Source organism: Bufo gargarizans, chromosome 2 (assembly GCF_014858855.1).
Source record: "Bufo gargarizans isolate SCDJY-AF-19 chromosome 2, ASM1485885v1, whole genome shotgun sequence".
In the NCBI taxonomy this organism is placed as follows: Eukaryota; Metazoa; Chordata; class Amphibia; order Anura; family Bufonidae; genus Bufo; species Bufo gargarizans.
Genome location: NC_058081.1, coordinates 16,123,832 through 16,146,058, shown reverse-complemented (window position 1 = coordinate 16,146,058; position 22,227 = coordinate 16,123,832).

The window sequence follows — 22,227 nt, the reverse complement described above, 5'->3', positions numbered from 1 at the left end:
ATAGCAGCGGGCTACTCTTCACGGTCTTAGATCTGCTTGTGACTTTTACAACTCCCTGTGTAGCAATGTGATTTATCTAACTCAAGGGCACATAAGAACCATTAGTATTCTAACGTCCTCAGAGGCAGTCCATGATGAGCAACGGCCATGTTAGATGTGCTTGGGACATATGTTAACATCCTCAGAGGCAGTTCATAATAACTAAGCAATAAGGTGCTGACTATCTGGTTAACTGCATAGTTACACAAACAAGCATATCGGATCATTGCGGCTCCTGCAAAAGAATGGGCAATATACTTGAAACATTGCTGAAAATATAAAAGGTTAGTGCAAATCTTTAATGCAAATACATAATGCACATTTTTAATGCAATCAGGTAGTACAATAATAAAATCACATTAGAGTCTCTTCTCTTCATTGTCTGAAGGTAAAGTGCACCGAACTGGAACTTTAAGTGCAACAAAGTATCTTGTAATCCACAGGAAATAAGGCAACGTCACTATTTGTAATCCATATGAGGGAATATTTGTAATCCATGGGAAATAATGTCATTTGTAATCCAAATGAGGCAGTAAAAGTCACTTGTAATCCACATAAGGCAATAATGTCATTTGTAATCCACATGGGTAGCAATATAATATAGGACCTTTAGGCAAAGGGGCTCCCAAATAACCTGAAAAGGGGGGGAAAAAGAAAAAAATTGGCGTTGTTAAACGCAACCGGGATTTTTGGTACCTGGGGGGAGTCCTAACTCACATAATAGCTATTCGGGTGAGGGCTAAAACAGGGCAACCTGGAACGTAAAAACAGACAACAATGTGTTATGACCAGAGGATGTGGATCCTCTGGATCAACTGATAGAGGATTAGGAATTAGCCCAATATTGCTGACTCTCAGAGTCAGGACCCTGGTGTTTGCACCAGTCACCCAGAACGCAGCTAACTGCAGCCGTGTGTACAGAGTCCAACAAAGGCACAGAGGTAGAGGAACAGAAGATCTTTCCTGGCAGGAGGCAAACAAAGTCATTTTCAATAAAGGCAAAACAAAGTTCAGAGTATTACGGTAAACTGGGTCAGGCGAACTTGTGGTCAGGCAGTGCAGGGTCAGAAATCCAGGCGAACTTACAAAAGACGGCAGGCAGATTCGTAGTCAGGCAATGCAGGGGTAAATAGTCCAGATAATCCAAGTAGCAGATGACAGGCTTCAGCAGAAGTTACAGTACCAGGTATACAACCACGCTTGGGCACTTCATAGTAAGTGAAGCTGCCCTATATACCAGTAGTGATTAGGAGCCTGCTCGCCACTCCCAGAAGAATGGGAGAGATGTGTCTGCGTGCGCTATAGCGCACCAGATGTTGCCTGGCCGTGAGGGCGGATGCTGGGGTATGCTGGCGGGTGCCTGTGTAACACCCCAGAGTTGTGTTATGACACGCCTCTACCCCGCTACTATCTCTCAAGAGCCTTTACATTTGTTATCTGATATGATTTTGCTCATGTCTTCACAACTGTGCATTTAAAACTATGTTAAATGTGAATTTTGTTGCAATTTTCCATGTTCACCAGCAGGTGGCAGCAATGCGGTGGTAAGGTATTAGTTTCAGTTTAGTATATCTAGGCTGGAATGGATCATTCCAGCTTAGCTCCCCCTCTGTGGAGGTGTGGACTGTTTCCACATCCTACAGGATAGGTGGAGGAGGAAGTTAGAGTCTGTGTGCCAGCCACTCCTATTGGGGAAGGCTGTGTGATAGCCTTCAGGAGTCCCCCTGTATAGGGAAGAAAGCCAGGATCTTGTCTCTCCTGAGACATTGATCAAATTCCCAGACTGAGCCCTGCAGCCTCAGCTGGATGACAAGACAGCAGACAACCTCCAGAGTTCCAGGACAAAAGCATTCCCTGTGAGTGTATCTGTGAGTAAAGCCCAGAGACCTAGGAGAAGCCATATTCCTCCTCAGCTAGTCAGTCCCCACAAAGCAGAAGATATAGAGAAGTGCAGATGATAAATTCCTGCCACAGTTACAGAGCTACTAAGCAGACGTCTTATCCTGCAAGCTCCAGATTTATAGTGCAGAAGATTTATTCCTGCCAACCATTGCTGAAAACCTGCTGGGACCAAAGACCAAAGCTGTATTCTGTTTGGATTCAAGTTATCCTCAGTATAGAAAAGTTTGAACTTCACCTAAAGGTCTGGACATCAATTTCTGCTGCAAAAATCCTCCATTACTCCTACTATCACTACACTCAATTTTATTGCAAGTGAGCCAGGAGTCAGGAGTCCAGCCGTACCCAGGTAGGAGACACCGTTGAGACAATTATCACCACCTATAGAGACATTATAGGCCATTACACCACTCTGGCATTCCTAACCTGGGACGTGCATTATAACACCTTGAGAGGGCCCTGTGATAGTACCCTGTGCACGCTGCAATTGGCGTCACGAACAAACTACAGACTTTTAACTACCCATATCCTGACCCACTGCATAAGTGGCGTCAGTGTACCCGTTCCTGGTCACTGCATTTTTGGCGTCACAATCAGGATATGAACCTGTGCGCGGACAGGATCGAACTGTGTGCCAACAGGATCAAATTGTGTGCCTAACAGGATCGGATTGTGTGCCTATCCCTGCTATACCAGGATCACATTGTGTGCCTAACACTGCTATAAGGCCTAAGAATTGTTCCAAAACCCTGAAAATTGACTTTTATTGCCTTTATTGCAGTGCCAGAAAGCGTTAATCCGCCATATTCCTGTAATGGCGCTGCTTCTTCATGCCCTTTGGAAGCGGGAAAACTAAAGACTGCCCACCAAGAACTCTGCAATGTGAGCCAAGGGAGTGAAGACTCCTCCCTCTGGGCTCCACCCTCATTCCCCGCATTGAGTGAGAGAGCAGAAGCAGAGAAGATGGCGCTCTTACAACCCAAGTGGGGAGCAAGGCTTGTCAATGGGGAGCCAGTCTACGACCAGTACCCACCGGAGATCCGCGTGTGCCAGCTGGTCCAGAAGAATGGTCCATCGATGCTGGCTACGATCCAGGAGGCAGTGGATCCCTCCATGGCGGCTGAATCTGCACCCAAGATGGCCACCGACGCCCAGCCCACTCCCGCAGAAGCAACTGCCACCCCTGTCAAGACACTGGAAGAGACGACTGCATCAACCATTTACCGTCTGTACCAGCTACCGACGTCCCTCCTCAGAAGCAAGCCACGACTCCTTCAGAGCGGACTACAGTTTCGGAGACAGCTGCAATGACGTCACCTACCACAAAGGTCCCCGCGCACCAGCAGGAGGCATCGTAACCGGCCACCCGGCCGCAACATCAGATAGAAGCAGCCCCGCTCCCTGAGGCCCCGGTCCAGTCGTAGCTGCCCCTGCACCGTGCACGGTGGTCCCTGACACTGCCACTAGGCCTGAACAGGCCTTGCTCTGCACGCCTGCTGGCGCTGCGGAAGCGGCCGGAGCTTCCACTCCACCGCCCAGAAGAGACAGCCCCAGGCCAGGCCAGCTTAATCCAGAGGTCCCGCTAGAGACAACTGCTTATGCCCAGACCCCATGGGAATATAAGACTGCTATAGAGGAATGGGTTAAACAAGTCTTAGATGACCCCCAGCCTGGCGACCCTAAGTTCACCAGATGGACAGGGACAGTCCTCTGGTTTTCTGTACAGTGATAAGTGGGCTTCCTTCAGGACAACTACTCTGGAGCAGAGATATTTGTGGGCCGCCGCTCTGTTAAGCGCCCCTACTTGCCGCAGGCCCGACACAGCCTGTATGTGGGTGACCAAGTGCAGTACACCCCAATGTGGTCCCTTCAAGGCCCTTTCGCTGCAGGAGTGACTCTACTGGCCAAACCGTTATCCCCTGCATTTACCCCAGGGACCTAGCAGGAGGACCAGGGAGGGTCAGACGTCTACAGGAGACCAACAAACGTCTACAGGAGACCAAAAAACTAGAAGAACTAAAGCTCATAAACATCCAAGTATGAAAAAGTACTTTATTGTTACATAATAATAAATATATATGATACCATTAAAAAGGAGGGTAGGGAACAGAAAAACACCATCCCAGTAACCTATAGGTCACTAAATCCAAATAAATACATATACAATCAACAATTTATTGGTTACATAATAAAGGTAAGCCCTCAAATGATGAATGAAATAGAGAGGACAACAGTTTACAATACTGCCCACGGTGCAAGAGTCCTAGTGTAAGGCACTTGATGGTATAAAGCACATGTGGCGAATATATATGGCGTCTAAATCCCAAAGGGGATGTGGCCCACTAATGGTAGGACCTGCATTGCTGGGATGGATGGTAACGCCATCCCTGCAACGCAGGTCCTACCATTAGTGGGCGAGTCCCTCGGAACCATATATTGTGCCGCTTTGTAGCCTACATTTAGGACATCAGGTCACGCCACATCCCCTTTGGGATTTAGACGCCATATATATTCGCCACAGGTGCTTTATACCATCAAGTGCCTTACACTAGGACTCTTGCACCGTGGGCAGTATTGTAAACTGTTGTCCCCTCTATGTCATCCATCATTTGAGGACTCACCTTTATTATGTAACCGATGAATTGTTGATTGTATATGTATTTATTTGAATTTAGTGACCTATAGGTTGCTGGGATGGTGTTTTTTTGTTCCCTACCCTCCTTTTTTTATCCCAACGCCGTTTCGCCAGCAACCTGGCTTCTTCCCCGGAAGAAGCCAGGTTGCTGGCGAAACGGCGTTGCGTCAAGGAGACTGAGGGACCGGTGCACTAATATTTGGTACTTTTTCTGAGCTTGTCTTTATGTCAACACTGCCTATGTATATTTCCCATTGGATCCAACCATCCAGAGTTACTTTTTCTTTTCTTTTTCAGGCTTTGTTGCGACGCTCCTTACTAACTTATGTGAGCCCATGTGTGTCGATCCCCCGGTCCTCCTCGGGTCTTTCCTCACTAAAACATACCTGTTTACTGCTGTTTTTATGACAATGTGATTGTGTTTATTTAATAAAGAGAATTTTTGTACTTATAATTGGAGCCGTAGTTCTATTGTTTGGGTATCGAATTTTGTAAAATGTGTTAGGGCTCCTTTCACTTTATTACTACCCGGTGTATTTAATTGGTGGGCCTCCTTTTTAATGGTATCATATATATTTATTATTATGTAACAATAAAGTACTTTTTCATATTTGATGTTTATGAGCTTTAGTTCTTCTAGTTTTTTGCCTCATTTAGTGAGCTCTTCCTGGTTACATGTATATTGGGGAGTCCCTACGTATAGCTATAACATTTCAGTGGTTACTACTTTTTTGGCAGGGACACCCATGGTTGAATCTGTTTTTTTTATTATTTACAGGAGACCCCAGATGGCCAGTTCTAGTTCAGGGATCAAGCGCAGCCTGAACCAGAGCCCCTCATCCCTGACCTGGCCGCACCCCCCACACTACGGGTGGGCCAGATCAACAATTCAGTCCCGACTTTTAACCCCTGGGCTGCCCCCTTAGTCCTGGTAAAGAAGAAGGATGGAACCATACATTTTTGTGTGGACTAGCGTAAGATAAACAACATTACGCATAAGGACGCGTACCCCCTGCCATGAATTGAGGAATCCCTGGCAGCTCTGGGATCCGCTGCTTACTTTTCAACCCTGGATCTAACCGGTGGCTATTGGCAAGTCCCCATGGCACCAGAAGATAAAGAGAAAGCAGCTTTTGCCACCCCAATGGGTCTGTTCGAGCTCAACGACATGCCATTCGGGTTATGCAACGCCCCTGGGACATTCCAGAGACTCATGGAGAGATATCTTGGACACAAAAACTTTGAGACCTTGTTGCTGTACCTGGATGATGTGATCGTCTACTCTAAGACCTACGAAGAGCATTTACAGCACTTGGCGGAAGTGTTCCAGACTTTGGCCCAACATGGACTGAAAGTGAAACCTTCAAAGTGTCACTTACTGAAGCCCCAAGTGAAATATCTGGGACATGTTGTGAGTGCGGAGGGAGTGAGAACGGACCCCGACAAGATAGCTGCAGTACAAAGCTGGCCGGCCCCCAAAAACAGTCAAAGAGGTCAAGAGCTTCCTCAGATTTGAAAGTTACTATCGGAGGTTTATCCCACACTTCACTCAGATTGCGGTACCTATCCAGGAGCTTGTGAAAGTTCACCCTAAAGGCTGTCAAAATGCCAAAATACCGGTGGAGTGGAATGAAGAGAGAGAAGCTGCTTTCCGACTGTTGAAAGAAAAACTTACAGAACCTTCAGTCCTGGGTTACCCTGATTACAGCCTACCATTTTGCCTCTATACTGACGCAAGTAAGAAAGGTTTGGGAGCTGTACTATCTCAGACACAAGCTGGAACTGAAAGAGGCATTGCCTATGCCAGCAGATCTCTACGAGAGCCAGAGCGGAATGACCATAACTACAGCTCGTTCAAACTGGAGTTTCTAGCCTTGGTCTGGACTGTAACTGAGAAATTCAAGGACTTTCTAGCTGCCATACCTTTCACGGTCTACACCGACAATAATCCGCTAGCTCACTTGAAGACTGCACGTCTGGGAGCTCTAGAACAAAGATGGGCCTCTAGACTGGTGAACTTCAACTTCACCATTAAGTACCGGACTGGAAAATCTAATGACAATGCTGACGCTTTGTCTAGGCTACCTGCCCAGAAAGAACCAATTTCTACCGATGATCAGTGGGAAGATGTGGAAATGCCAATATTCTACTCCCGATTTGCCCGGCAGGAGGCCCTACACCAGGGATGGCCAACCTGAGGCTCTCCAGCTGTTGCAAAACTACAACTCTCAGCATGCTTAGACTGTCTACAGCCATCAGCCTACAGCAGGGCATGGTGGGAATTGTAGTTTTACAACAGCTGGAGAGCCTGAGGTTGGCCATGCCTGCCCTACACACTAGGCGTCCGACCTTTAAAGTTGCTTGTTTTCCACAGACCTGTAACTCCTCGCCTCCAGTTGAGAAAGAGCTCTGGATTAAACAACAATCGGAGAGCAGAGCCATTGGAGAACTGTTGGATTATTTTTACAGCGGACGCATACAAGAGAGAATCCGACGGCGAAAAGCTGACTCAGAGCTAGTTCGCCTCTAGCAACAACGGAAACTACTCTTCCTACAAAGAGACCTACTCCTCAGGAGAACGCTTGATCCAGTCACCTGTGAGTGCCTCCACCAGATAGTGGTGCCTTGAAGAGATGCCAATATGGTAATAGACATGTACCATAACCGGTCTGGTCACTTTGGAACCCAAAAAATGAAAGCCTCCATCAGACGACGTTTCTACTGGATTGGCATGAGAAGTGACATTGAAACTTGGTGTCGGCAGTCTCCCACCTGTGCTGTGGCTAAAGGGGAAAGACATGATCAGCGAGCCCCACTTCATCCAATAGTGAGTAGAATTCCTCTTGAAATCGTGAAAATCGACCACGTCAAACTGGAACCCAGCAGATCCGGGTACGTCTATGCTTTGACAATCATAGACCACTATACCAAGTTCGTTGTGGCTGTACCTGTAAAGGACTTAACTGCAAAAACTACAGCTGCTGCCATGTGGAAGAGCTTCATTCTGCCATATGGGTGTCCTGACAAGATACTCACCAATCAGGGATCTGCATTAGAGTCTCAATTATTCTATGAACTTTGTGCCTTATACAACTGCAAAAAACTGAGGACCACCGCATACTACCCTCGGGGGAACTGACTGTGTGAAAAAATGAACCAGACACTGATCAATATGCTCAAGGCTGTACCGCCTCACAAGCGGCCGAATGGCCGTTACTCCTGCCTGAACTAGTGTACCTGTACAACAATACAACTCATTGCTCCACTGGGAACACTCCATACTACCACATGTTCAAAAGACATGGCCGTCTACCTGCAGATCTTGCCCTCAACGTCCCTGTGCCGGACTCTGAACCACTCCTTTCCCAATCTGAATGGGTCAAAGAGCATCAGAAGCACCTGGAGGACGCCAAAGAAATAGTGGACTCTAAAATAGAGAAGGCCCAACAAAAACAAAAACAGGACTTTGATACGCATGCACATGCTGAGCCCTTACAGCCTGGAGACCAGGTCTGGCTAAAAAACAATCACCCAGTAAGCAAGCTGGATAGTCGCTGGGAGCGCGAGCCATATACAATAGTGGCCATTCCCTCATCAGAGGTCTACGAAATCCAGAGAGAGGATAAAGGTAGTTAGCGAGTCCATCGTAACAGGCTCAAGAAATGCCTACAGGAACCTGTTCAAGAGCAGCCAATAGAAGAGGATACATCACCTGAGCTGCCATTGTCTTTAGAAAGCGAGACTCCAACAGAGTTGCCTCCCATGCTTGACCCCCTTTAATGGTTTCTCCAACCTCAAATTTGAGTCCTGATGCCAGTGTCCGAAATTTTTCTGTCTACAGCTGATCCTCACGTACCAGTCCCGGACTCTACCTCCACTTCCGGAGACTCTGAACTGCCCTTACGGAGATCCCAACGGACCAACAAAGGTAATCCACCTGCCCATTATCGGGAATTCTTTGAGATGAACCTTTAGCTACAGAGACAATAGGAGCCAAGCCATGAACACATTTTTACTGGTAAGAAACATTGCGTACTGTTTATTGTTTACAATTCGGCCTTCTTCATCTACCCTTTTTGTGCATGGACTTCATGTACTCTATCTATCAGCCAAGCCATACCTCATGTTGGATTACAAATTATTTTTGATTTTTGTGTTTTTTTTCCCACTTGTTACAAGTTATGCAACGTTACAAGCTTGCACCCAAAGAAAAGACTCAAACGTGTACCTGTGCTCTTTGTGATTTATACTGTGCTAATCTTGTACAAATTTTGCCTAATTGTTTACAGGTTGAGCAACGTTCAAGTACTTATGCCCATTGTATGGACTCTTTTACAGATGAAGCAATATGAATTTATGCACTTTTTGTGAAACTGCTCTAACTTTTGCCTTTAGCCAGAGCAGTAGCACCTTATATTTGTGTGCCTTGCCTTACAGCTCTGTTCTCTTTACACGGACTGCCTCTGCGGACGTTAATACCAATGGCCTACTCATAGTGCACAAGTAAGACAAGTGGTAATTCCCAGGCAGGTCCAGCAAGGGTAACCCAGCTGCTTCGGGAATGGCTAGGGGAGTCATATACCCCTCCTTCCTGTTTGTTATATGCGCCAGGATTGGTAATGGGACTATTATACCCCCCATCCTGGTGTGTCTTCCAGGAGTTCCATGGGATTACTATACCCTCCTCCTGTGACTGCCAGAAGTGCATGGAGAAGCTGATACCTCCCCTTCTGTGCCTTTGCCTAAGGTATGGCGCCTCAAACCTTAGAGCCACTTTTCTCTACCTATAGTCACTATAGTGATCGTGCTATAAGCCTTATATTTTGACTTTGGTGCAGGGAAGGGAATACAGGATAAAGCCACCCTTCCATTTGCCAGTATTTCATTACATAATGATGGGATTACAGAGTAAAGAAACCCCCATGCCTTCTTTGGTATCGGTGGACAATACTTCAAAGTCAGTCAGTAGTGAGTGCTTTGTGCAGACCTTTGGTTCACTGGTTATACCAAGAGGGAAACTGTTATTTAGGACATCCTACTCATGCGGGCAGGAACCTCAGGGTAGCCATTTTGTGTTTGTTTCTGTATGTCTTATGTGTATTACATGCAGAAATTTGTACTTATTTGGGTACCCCAGAGCTGGTTCCTCCCCTTCTAAGCATAAGCCAAGGGTGGCTTAACTCAAAGTAAGGGGGAATGTAACACCCAAGAGTTGTGTTACGACACGCCTCTACCCCGCTACTATCTCCTAAGAGCCTTTACATTTGTTATCTGATATGATTTTGCTCATGTCTTCACTACTGTGCATTTAAAACTATGTTAAATGTGAATTTCGTTGCAATTTTCAATGTTCACCAGAAGGTGGCAGCAATGCGTTGATAAGGTATTAGTTTCAGTTTAGTATATCTAGGCTGGAATGGATCATTCCAGCTTAGCTCCCCCTCTGTGGAGGTGTGGACTGTTTCCACATCCTACAGGATAGGTGGAGGAGGAAGTTAGAGTCTGTGTGCCAGCCACCCCTGTTGGGGAAGGCTGTGTGATAGCCTTCAGGAGTCCCCCTGTATAGGGAAGAAAGCCAGGATCTTGTCTCGGCTGAGACATTGATCAAATACCCAGACGGAGCCCTGCAGCCTCAGCTGGATGACAAGACAGCAGACAACCTCCAGAGTTCCAGGACAAAAGCATTCCCTGCGAGCCTATCTGTGAGTAAAGCCCAGAGACCTAGGAGAAGCATTATTCCTCCTCAGCTAGTCAGTCCCCACAAAGCAGAAGATATAGAGAAGTGCAGACGATAAATTTCTGCCACAGTTACAGAGCTACTAAGCAGACGTCTTATCCTGCAAGCTCCAGATTTATAGTGCAGAAGATGTATTCCTGCCAACCATTGCTGAAAGCCTGCTGGAACCAAAGACCAAAGCTGTATTCTGTTTGGATTCAAGTTATCCTCAGTAAAGAAAAGTTTGAACTTCACCTAAAGGTCTGGACATCAATTTCTGCTGCAAAATTCCTCCATTACTCCTACTATCACTACACTCAAATTTATTGCAAATGAGCCAGGAGTTCAGCCGTACCCAGGTAGGAGACACCGTTGACACAATTATCACCACCTATAGAGACATTATAGGCCTTTGCACCACTCTGGCATTCCTAACCTGGGACGTGCGTTTTAACACCTTGGGAAGGCTCTGTGAAAGTACCCTGCGCACACTGCAATTGGCGTCACAAACAAACTACAGACTTTTAACCACCCATATCCTGACCCACTGCATAAGTGGCATCAGCGTACCCGTTCCTGGTCACTGCACCTGCTTCTCCTGTGAGGTAAGCCAGCACTGGGACCCATGGCGCTGCAGTGTGCAGGTGATAATCTGCCACCCTGCAGTGAGGTCACGGACCCACTACTGACACAATGTCAACAGGCCCTCACCCTTCAGGTCCAGTCCACGAAGTGGCTCCAAAACGTCATTGGTCTTTTAACTGGAAATGGTTAGAAAGAGCAGCTCTTTAGAGGAGGGACTCAGATCCTCCTCGCTGCTGGAGCTGGTACTAAATTGGATGAGAGGTCTGTCCTGCCTCTGATAGTTAATCCTCGCTTCAACAGTAGTGTTCTAGCGACACCCTTCTAGGTAAGGTCCTGGTGGTGGTACTCCTGATGGCTGCTGTGACTTTTTGTCTGATTGGAGCGGATGCTCATGCCATTTCAAGGGGATCTAGGGTCTCTGGATGCAGGGGTGCTGGTAGATAGGTCTCTGCTCGAGGTGGCCACATAGACAACTATGGATGCTCCCTTTTTAACAACTGTGGCTGGGCTTTCCAGGGTAGTTGGTACGCCACTATGGTCGGACTGTAAACAAAGGCTGCCTGGGCCATACTACCCATCTGCTGGCCAATGGTTGGGGGTGCGGGCAGTGCTAGTATAAGGGGATCTGGCTCTGATTCCAGCTGTTCCTGGTACTGCAACACTCCACCTTCTGCCTCCTGCAGGCGGCCAATGCGTCCCCGGGCAGCTGGATCTTTCTGCCAGTGTTCCTGGGCACTTGGACCAGTAGCATCGCTAACAAACTCACCCCATAGCAAAGGTACCTTTAGGGGACCGCATGGGGGTGTATTCGACCTGCTCTCCTTTGCAGAGGCTATGCCTAGCCTGTGGCAGGTATGGCCTTTTAACTGAACGCTGGTTCACAAACAATTCAGTCTCGATTTGTCATCTTGCAGGAACCACATACCTCGCTCTACGTTGAACCATATCACGGTGGAGGTCCTTCGATCTAGTACCAGGTCGTGAGGCAGTGGACAGTCAAGTATCCGGACAACCCAGTCTTCAACTGCTTTCCTATAATCCCATGCATTGGTCGCGTGGGCCGTCACCTTTAGGGGCAGCACATGACTAAGGGCATTGACGTATTCGCTCTTTTTGCGTGGTTCACTTTTTCTAAGCAGTGAAGTGGGGTCTCCTGCCGCCTCCACCGCGCCAGTCGACGCGGGGAATGCCATGTCTCCTTCCCTGACCCTCGAACAAGTTGTGGTAACCGTATCTCCTCCACTGCTTCCTTCAGTTCGGGAATGTCATCTCCGCAGACTATCTTCCCCCTATTGTGCTTTGGCAGAGTCTTCATCTCACGCCGCTCAGTCACCATCTTGCTTCGCTGTTCTCTGTCTGAGATGACTGGAGAAGAAGAATGGGCCTGAAGGGAGGAGCTTCCTCTCCATCTTTGCACACCGTAGTACCCTGTAGGCAGGGCCAGATTTTCCCGCTTTAGATAGGTGCGGGCCTGGATTTTTCTGCTCTGTTTGCTCACAAAGAATCTGCCTTATTATATGTAAAAATGGCGATTTAACCCAGATGTAGATCATGCTGTTGAGTCCTGATATTCACGGAGTCCTGGCTCACCCTGTCATCCACCACAGCTATTTTCCTATTGTAGTCTGTGTGATATATTCCATATATAAGACCCACTGGCGTGTACTATGTGTTGAGCAGCTCCAGTGCTAGTGCAGCAAGGGACCGGAGTCGGGAAGGTTCACCACTACTTGGGGTCCCTTAAAGTACATAGTTTGTCGTGACGCCAGTTACAGTGAAGCAACAAGGGACCGAGTCCCCTTAAGTAGATAGTGTTTATGATACCCAGGTGTAGGAATGCCAGAGTTGTGTAAGGGTAGCCTACAATGTCCCTTTAGATGTGGCTGTGCACGTGTCACGGTGCTCTTACCTATGCTGGAACCCCAGGCGTGGCCGTCCACTGCAGAAAAGGGGGTAGTTGCATGGTGGGATGAAGAAATAAATTGAGCCCAGACTTGATATAACATTGAACAACAGCTTTACTTGAATAAACAATCTTCCAACTTTGTCTTGGTCACCAGCAGGCTTTGGCATTAATTCTGGCAGGCAAACACACTCGGCTCTGCTATGTCTGTTGCTCTCTGGCTCTGAGGGGCTATCAGGATTAAATAGGAACTTTTCCTTTGCTGTGCTTAACTTTCTGGAGTCTGGTCTGTCTTTGTTTTTATCCAGAGGAGCTTTCTCTCGCTGGCTTCACAGGCTTCAGGCTTCTGCCTCTATGTCCAGCAGAGCTGAAGGTGCTTTGCCGGCTCAGGCAGGGCTCGCCCAGCAGGGTTGAGCTCCTGTTCCACAACCTCCCTTGGCAGGGGGTACTATAGACTGACCCTAACTAACTAAACTCCTACCTAGAGGGAGAGAGGAGAATGGAAAATAGATTCCATCTACAAATATAGCACTGCCATGCTTGCCGCCATCTGCTGGTGAACCAGGCACATTACATTATAACATAACATAGTAACATAGTACATAAGGCCGAAAAAAGACATTTGTCCATCCAGTTCGGCCTGTTATCCTGCAAGTTGATCCAGAGGAAGGCAAAAGAAAAAACCTGTGAGGTAGAAGCCAATTTTCCCGACTCCAATCAGGCAATCAGAATAACTCCCTGGATCAACGACCCCTCTCTAGTAGCTATAGCCTGTAATAATATTACGCTCCAGAAATACATCCAGGCCCCTGTTGAATTCCTTTATTGTACTCACCATCACCACCTCCTCAGGCAGAGAGTTCCATAGTCTCACTGCTCTTACCGCAAAGAATCCTCTTCTATGTTTGTGTACAAACATTCTTTCATCCAGACGCAGAGGATGTCCCCTCGTCACAGTCACAGTCCTGGGGATAAATAGTAATTTGACCTCAGTTGTCTTTTTTCTAAAGTGAATAACCCTAATTTTGATAATCTTTCAGGGAACTGTAGTTGCCCCATTCCAGTTATTACTTTAGTTGCCCTCCTCTGGACCTTCTCCAGCTCTGCTATGTCTGCCTTGTTTACAGGAGCCCAGAACTGTACACAGTACTCCATGTGTGGTCTGACTAGCGATTTGTAAAGTAGTAGGACTATGTTCTTATCACGGGCATCTATGCCCCTTCTGATGCAACCCACTATCTTATTGGCCTTGGCAGCAGCTGCCTGACACTGGTTTTTGCAGCTTAGTTTGCTGTTTATTAAAATTCCTAGGTCCTTTTCCATGTCCGTGTTACCGAGTGTTTTACCATTTAGTATGTACAGGTGACTTGCATTATTCCTTCCCATGTGCATAACTTTACATTTGTCAGTGTTAAACCTCATCTGCCACTTATCTGCCCAAGCCTGCAATCTATCCAGATCCCTCTGTAGTAGTATACTGTCCTCTGTAGTATATATACAGTATACTATCCTCTTCAGTGTCAATTACTTTACACAGTTTAGTGTCATCTGCGAAAATTGATACTTTACTATGCAAGCCTTCTACAAGATCATTAATAAATATATGGAAGAGAATAGGGCCCAATACTGACCCCTGAGGTACTTCACTAGTGACAGTGACCCAATCTGAGTGTGTACCGTTAATAACCACCCTCTGTTTTCTATCCCTCAGCCAGTTACTTACACACATACAGACGTTTTCTCCCAGTCCGAGCATTCTCATTTTATATACTAACCTTTTATGTGGTACAGTGTCAAATGCTTTGGAGAAGTCCAGATACACGACATCCATTGATTCGCCGCTGTCAAGTCTAGAACTTACCTCCTCATAGAAACTGATTAAATTAGTTTGGCATGACCGATCCCTCACGAAGCCATGCTGATATGGCGTTATTTGCTTATTTCCGTTAAGATGCTCTAAGATAGCATCTCTCAGAAAACCTTCAAACTGTTTACCCACATCAGATGTTAAACTTACCGGCCTATAGTTTCCAGGCTCTGTTTTTGGACCATTTTTGAATATTGGCACCACATTTGCCATGCGCCAATCCTGTGGGACATTCCCTGTCAGTATAGAGTCTGCAAATATCAGAAATAAGGGTCTGGCTATGACATTACTTAATTCCCTTAGGATACGGGGGTGTATGCCATCCGGTCCTGGCGATTTGTCTATTTTAATCTGTTTAAGTCGCTGTTGTACTTCTTCCTGGGTCAGACAGGACACTTTTAATGGGGAATTTATTTCAACATTCTGCATGTCATCTGACAATTTATTTTCCTCAGTGAATACATTGGAGAAAAAAAATATTTAACAGCTTTGCTTTCTCCTCGTCGCTCTCTGCGACTCCCCCCTCATTACTCTTTAAAGGGCCAACACCTTTAGATTTATACTTTTTGACATTTATATAATTGAAGAACATTTTAGGGTTAGTTTTACTCTCTTTGGCAATTAATCTCTCGGTCTCTAGTTTGGCCGCTTTTATATTTTTTTTACATGTTCTATTTTTTTCCTTATAGGTTTTCAGTACTTCTGTGCCACCCTCCTGTTTTAGTGATTTATATGCTTTCTTTTTGTCATTTATTGCTTTCTTTACAGCTCTATTTATCCACATTGGTTTCTTTTTGTTCCTTAACCTTTTATTCCCATACGGTATGTACCTCTCACAATGAGATTTTAGGATGTTTTTAAAGATATCCCATTTTGTGGCTGTATTTTTATTTTTGAGGACTTTGTCCCAGTTAGTTAGGCCTATGGCCTCTCTTAGTTGGCTAAATTTAGCTTTTTTGATGTTTGGTATTTTTGTTCCTCCCTGTAGAAACGCTCTTTTGAATGATAATTGGAAGTTTATTACTTTATGGTCACTATTTCCCAGGTGTCCCCCAACCTGCACGTCTGTTGTTCTGTCAGGCCTATTGGTTAATACCCTCTAGTCGGGTCCTGAACCAGTTGGGAGAGGTATTTGTCTTTGGTTATTGCCAAGAACCTGTTTCCTTTATGAGATATACAAGTTTCAGTTTCCCAGTCTATATCTGGGTAGTTGAAGTCCCCCATAATAACCACCTCATTATGATTTGCCACCTTGTCTATCTCGTTTAGTAGTAGATTTTCTGTGGACTCTGGTATATTAGGTGGTTTATAGTAAACTCCTATTAGTAATTTATTGTTGTTTTTAGCTCCATGTATCTCTACCCACACTGACTCCACATGTTCATGTCCCTCACTTATATCTTCACGGAGTGTGGGCTTTAGACAAGATTTTACAGAAAGGCAGACCCCTCCCCCTCTCCGGTTTTGACGATCCTTTCTAAACAGACTGTAACCCTGTACATTAACCGCCCAGTCATAGCTATCATCCAGCCATGTCTCAGTTATTCCCACTATGTCATAGTCCTCCTCACACATCACTAATTCCAGTTCCCCGGTTTCTTAGTCAGGCTTCTGGCATTAGTATACATACATTTGAGAGGTTTATGTATATTTTTTACCCTACACCTTTCCTTCTGAACTGTTCTAGTCCCTCCTTCCATTCCTCCCCCAGTCCCACTACCTTTCCCCCGGTCTCTATCTGCACTATCTTCCCATCCTATAATGTAATTTCCCTCCCCCCCAGTCACTAGTTTAAACACTCCTCCAACCTTCTAGCCATCTTTCTCCCCAGCACAGCTGCCCCTTCCCCATTGAGGTGCAGCCCATCCCTACAATAGAGCCTGTAGCCGATAGAGAAGTCGGCCCAGTTCTCCAGGAACCCAAACCCCTCCTTCCTACACCAGTTCTTGAGCCACTTGTTAATCTCCCTAATCTCCCACTGCCTTTCTTGTGTGGCCCGTGGTACAGGCAGTATTTCGGAAAATATTATCTTTGAGGTCCTTGCCCTAAGCTTTTGACCTAAATCCCTGAAATAATTTTTAAGGACTCTCCACCTACCTCTAACTTAGTCATTGGTTTCGATATGGACCATGACCGCTGGATCTTCTCCAGCCCCTCCCAGTAATCTGTCAACCCGATCCGCAATTTGTCGAAATCTTGCGCCAGGAAGACAGCACACTGTTCGGCGATCACTGTCTTTGTGACAGATTTCCCTATCTGTTCCCCTAATAATGGAGTCTCCCACTACCAGCACCTGTCTGGCCTGCCCTGCTCTCCTGGTTCCCTGCTTACTGGAGATGACATTCCCCTGACTGGTAGAGAAAGTGTCCGGTGGCAGCAGTGCCGTCCCTGGACTGACATCCCCCTCATCTGCCAAATGTGCAAACTTGTTGGGGTGTGTCAGATCAGGGCTAGCCTCCCTGGCACTCTTCCCTCTACCCCGCTTTTCTAACTGTTACCCAACAGTTGCATAGAAAAGAATATGCACACTATACAGGACCTGGAAATCAATACCTTTGATGACATTACATTAACCATAATAGATAGTGGAGAGGTGTAAAAGGTGGTAATGCACCTCTGGGGTGTTACACTAGATCTGTTCAATACAGATCTTAAGAAAATGGCTGGGTCAACTCGTGAAATTGACACAACAGTTTTCTGAGGGTAACTGTCAGAAGTTTATAATGCCCTCAGATAGGGCAGCATAAAACTGATGACAGATTCCCTTTATGATTGTCGCCCCCTGTGAGACTGTGTCCAGTTGCCTTTTGTAAGAACTCTTTAAGCCCATGTGAGTTCAGTTAAAGGCATTGTTCAACGTGATCCCAGTGTGTGCCATTTCTTTGAGTGGAGAGCCATGTATTTCTCTCACTTGCCCAGAGATTCCGGTTAATGTTTGACACCCCTTACATGCTGCTATTGATCTACAAACCCAGCTTGACATGCAGACTTTGGTCTGCACACCTGGTCCTTAGGAGGGCAATCTAATTACCCTAATCCAAGCACGCACTAGAGAAGGTTCATACAAATTTGACCTATTGGGTAGTTTTATTTGGGTTATTTTATAAGTAGAAACTAGAATTCCTAGAGGAAATCCATGTAAACACAAGAAAAAATTCTGACACTTATACACTGTACATGCCGCCTATAGGACTTCAGTGCTGCAAATATTCAGACTTTATGTTCTCTTCCATCAAGTTAGGAAAATTGTGAAATGTTCATACACACAAGAAAACTGTCCTTGGTCAGGTTAAATCTTACAATGGTGGAAAGTAAGAAGGCATACCACTGAGACACCATGCTGCCCCATAAGACCATAATGTTATCTGTAATCTTATTTTTTTACCTTTTCAGGGTGGCTCCTGGATCTCTTGGGTTCACCATAACCTGTTCTATCTGCATGGAGGTCTACAGAAATCCTGTAACCCTGGTCTGTGGCCATAACTACTGCCAAGATTGTATTGAGAAAACCTGGAACAATCAGGATAGTTATGACACGTCTTGTCCTATCTGTAGAAGAAGGTTTAAGGAGAGGCCTGAACTGAACAAGAACCTGGTCCTCTGTCAAATAGCAGAAATCTTGTCAATCAACCAAATCTGACGAGAAGACACTTAAAGGGGTTATCCGACTTAAACAAATCTATTCTAATTGCTTTTATTGTAAACCAGTGAAAGATTCTTAAAATCGCTTTCATCACCTATCTATCACTATTTGGCCAGTTCAGTTCTGGGTCATGTGACCCCCGACGTCAGCAAGCCTGCTCTCCTGATGACGTTTCGTTTACAAGCTTCTCCCTGCTTGAGGGAGTGTCCAGGCTCTGTAAACGAAACGTCAGAGCCTCTGGTGCCCTCCCCCCTCCAGCTCTCCTCACACTGCCTCGGCTCTGGTAAGCGATCGCTCATGTGCAGTACACACCAGAGCCGAGGTGATCTCTTCTCCGGCAGCACAGGGTATGTTTGTCCCTCCTGCATTCACTAGGGCTAGAGGTGGCAGTTTGTAAACGTTCCCCTCTGCATCTGGGAATCGTTATTACAGCCCTGCCCCCCCTCCACACTAGTACACATTGAACACCCCCTGGGAAATATAAATAAATTATTGGCCATCATTATTATCATCATCAACATCATTATTCAGCTATATAAAATCCTTATCTGCCACCAATATATGGATTTATCTAAGGAATATCCATATTGAATATATATTTAAATAATATAGATATTGCTTAGATACAGTTAATGCTAATGATATTTTCACACTAGCGGCAGGACGTATCCGACAGGCTGTTCACCCTGTCGGATCCGCCCTGCCGCTATTTGCCCGTGCCGCTGGACGGATCCGTTATTGCAATTCATTTCTAGACGGATCCGCACCTGGATCCGTCTACAAATGCTGTCAGTTGTCACACTGATCGGCGGATCCAGCAGGCACGCAGCTCTGACGACGGAGCTGCCTTGTGGATCGGGCGTTGCAAAACAACTGAAGGACGGATCCGTCCTTCCGGTCTGCGCATGCGCAGAACATGAAAAATGTGAAAAACACTGCCAGAGGGATCCTGTGGCGAAACCAACCTCGCCACTGGGTTTTGGAGAGGACTGGCTGCTGGCCTCTTGCCCCTGGATTATGGGCCATATACTAACTTTTAAACCCCTGAACCTATTCAAGTGAATTTTGGATAGGTTTGTCCCAAAGTTATACTGTTTAAATTGATGTAAGTTATATGTATGGCCAATGTAAACTCACAAAGTTGTAACAATTTATAATAAGTGTAACTTGTCAGCTTGGGAGGAAAATGCTGGGTGTGTTTCTATTGTGCCATTATCCCATTGTGTGTTTAAATGGTGATGTCTGTCCTGTTGTATCCACATGTGTATTGGCGATCTCCCTCTGTCCTGAGAGATAATTGGATTGCTCCTCAGGTTGTCTCCGGGACAGAGAGGAGGAAACCATGATGCATTGTGGGGATATGTTGTATCTGTCCTATGTCACAGTCTTCATTCTGGTCCTCTGGGGGCGTGAACGATTGGTTGCTGTAGTTACATTGTATGTGTTGTAAATTACTGATTGGTTGTATTTCAAACCCCTGTGGGCAGTACTATGTTTGTGGTTTATGAATAAAAGAGGCTGTACGTGAAGTACAGTCAGACCACTGCTTGACCCTCAACACGGAGCCTTGTCTCGTTATTGGGGGGATCCGCTGTATGCTGTTAGAAGACCGATTGCCAGAAGTGTAAGCTGATCCCTGTTTGTCTGCTAGCAGCTATTCGTGAGGTTCCAGTTTGGAGTGCTATTTTGTATCCAGTTCGGGAGTTTGGTGTTCTGCAGTAGCTGTGCCTGTCTCTCAGAAAGGGGCACATCGCCTAAACGGATTTTAACCCCTTGTCTGCTGAAACAGTCCGTTACATTGGTGGCAAGCAGCGGGATCGTTCCCACAGCCCAGAAGGACAGCTACAAAGAAACATCATTCCCTGGAATTACAATTTGAGGGCAACACATGTCCCAGTACAGCGACCCTGACAGCACCAGAATGGAAACAGCAGTGGAGTACGATGAGGGTGTCATGGATGACCGAGATGCAGTCCGCAAAGGCATCTGGTACCAGGTACTGGGTATTGTGGAGTATATGCAGGACAAGAGACTCCCCACGGAAGACCAGCGGTTGCAGAAGCGAGTAGCCCTGCGGATGTCCTTCCTGGGAGAGCAGCCCCGGGAGGAATGGGTAAAGGAATTGGAACTCCTAGCATGGCGGGAGCTGTGGCTGGAAGATGCCTACCAGGTGCTCTGGTGGTATGGGGCACAGTACCTACCCAGGACAGCTGAGCATGACAAGCCGGAGGGAGAGGAGTTTGATGGTCCTGGCTTGTTATGGGAGACTTTTTCAGAGCTGGAGTTTGGGAGCCCTACACAAGCTCGGTTCCATGATCTCTTGGAATGGAGGGAGAGCAGGTATGACTGGGACGACACTCATGAGATTGAGCAGGACCTGGTCCACCTGGTGACCCGGGAGATGGAGCTGGAACAGGGCTACCAGCAGCTGTTCCACGCCAGTGAGAAGGCTCAGCAGGACAGTAAGGTGACAAACCCAGTCTCCATTCCCCAGCGGCAGTGTGAAGTGCAGGGAGAGGAGAGCAGCGTCCTCCCTCCCCAGCGGCAGGCTGAGTTACAGGGGGCAGAGGTAGTTGTTCCTGCCCCCCAGCAGCAGAGTGTCCAGCAGGGAATAGAGAGCCCAGTCTCCTTTCCCCAGCAACAGGACACTGTATTGGGAGCGAAGACGGTCGGTCGCCCTCCCCAGCGGCTGGAAGTATGTATGGGAGAGGAGCTTGTTACCCCCTCTCCCCAGAGGCAGCTTAACGCACCAGGGGGAGACAGTAAGCCCCACAACAGTGCAGATGGGACCGTGGTCTCTGCACTTACAGCACAGGGGGTAGAGACAGTCGGTCTCCCCCTCCAACAACCAGGCTCCAACCAGGCTTCTTCCGTGGTAGCGCTGGCACCAGGGCAGAGTACCGCTGATCCCTGCCCACAAAGCAACCTCCACTCCAAGCCAGGGAGCAACACAGAGACCGGGAGTACCAGCTTCCAACATAACCTTGGTGGACTCACTGGACAGAGACAGGCTACTAAATTCAACAGGTCCAGTATTTGGTTGTGGGTGGGCTGCCACACTAACTCAGGTACCAACCGGTGTGAGGTCAGGTACCTGGTTAGTCTTCCCTGGGGGGGGGGGGGAGATGTGTTGCAAAACCAACCTCGCCACTGGATTTTGGAGAGGACTGGCTGCTGGCCTCTTGCCCCTGGATTATGGGCCATATACTAACTTTTAAACCCCTGAACCTATTCAAGTAAATTTTGGATAGGTTTGTCCCAAAGTTATACTGTTTAAATTAATGCAAGTTATATGTATGGCCAATGTAAACTCACAAAGATGTAACAATTTATAATAAGTGTAACTTGTCAGCTTGGGAGGAAAATGCTGGGTGTGTTTCTATTGTGCCAATGTCCCATTGTGTGTTTAAATGGTGATGTCTGTCCTGTTGTATCCACATGTGTATTGGCGATCTCCCTTTGTCCTGAGAGATAATTGGATTGCTCCTCAGGTTGTCTCCGGGACAGAGAGGAGGAAACCATGATGCATTGTGGGGATATGTTGTATCTGTCCTATGTCACAGTCTCCATTCTGGTCCTCTGGGGGCGTGAACGATTGGTTGCTGTAGTTACATTGTATGTGTTGTAAATTACTGATTGGTTGTATTTCAAACCCCTGTGGGCAGTACTATGTTTGTGGTTTATGAATAAAAGAGGCTGTACGTGAAGTACAGTCAGACCACTGCTTGACCCTCAACACGGAGCCTTGTCTCGTTATTGGGGGGATCCGCTGTATGCTGTTAGAAGACCGATTGCCAGAAGTGTAAGCTGATCCCTGTTCGTCTGCTAGCAGCTATTCGTGAGGTTCCAGTTTGGAGTGCTATTTTGTATCCAGTTCGGAATAAAAGAAAGGAACTCCAAAGCCCAGCAGACTCATGTTATAGATGACTTTTAACATGAG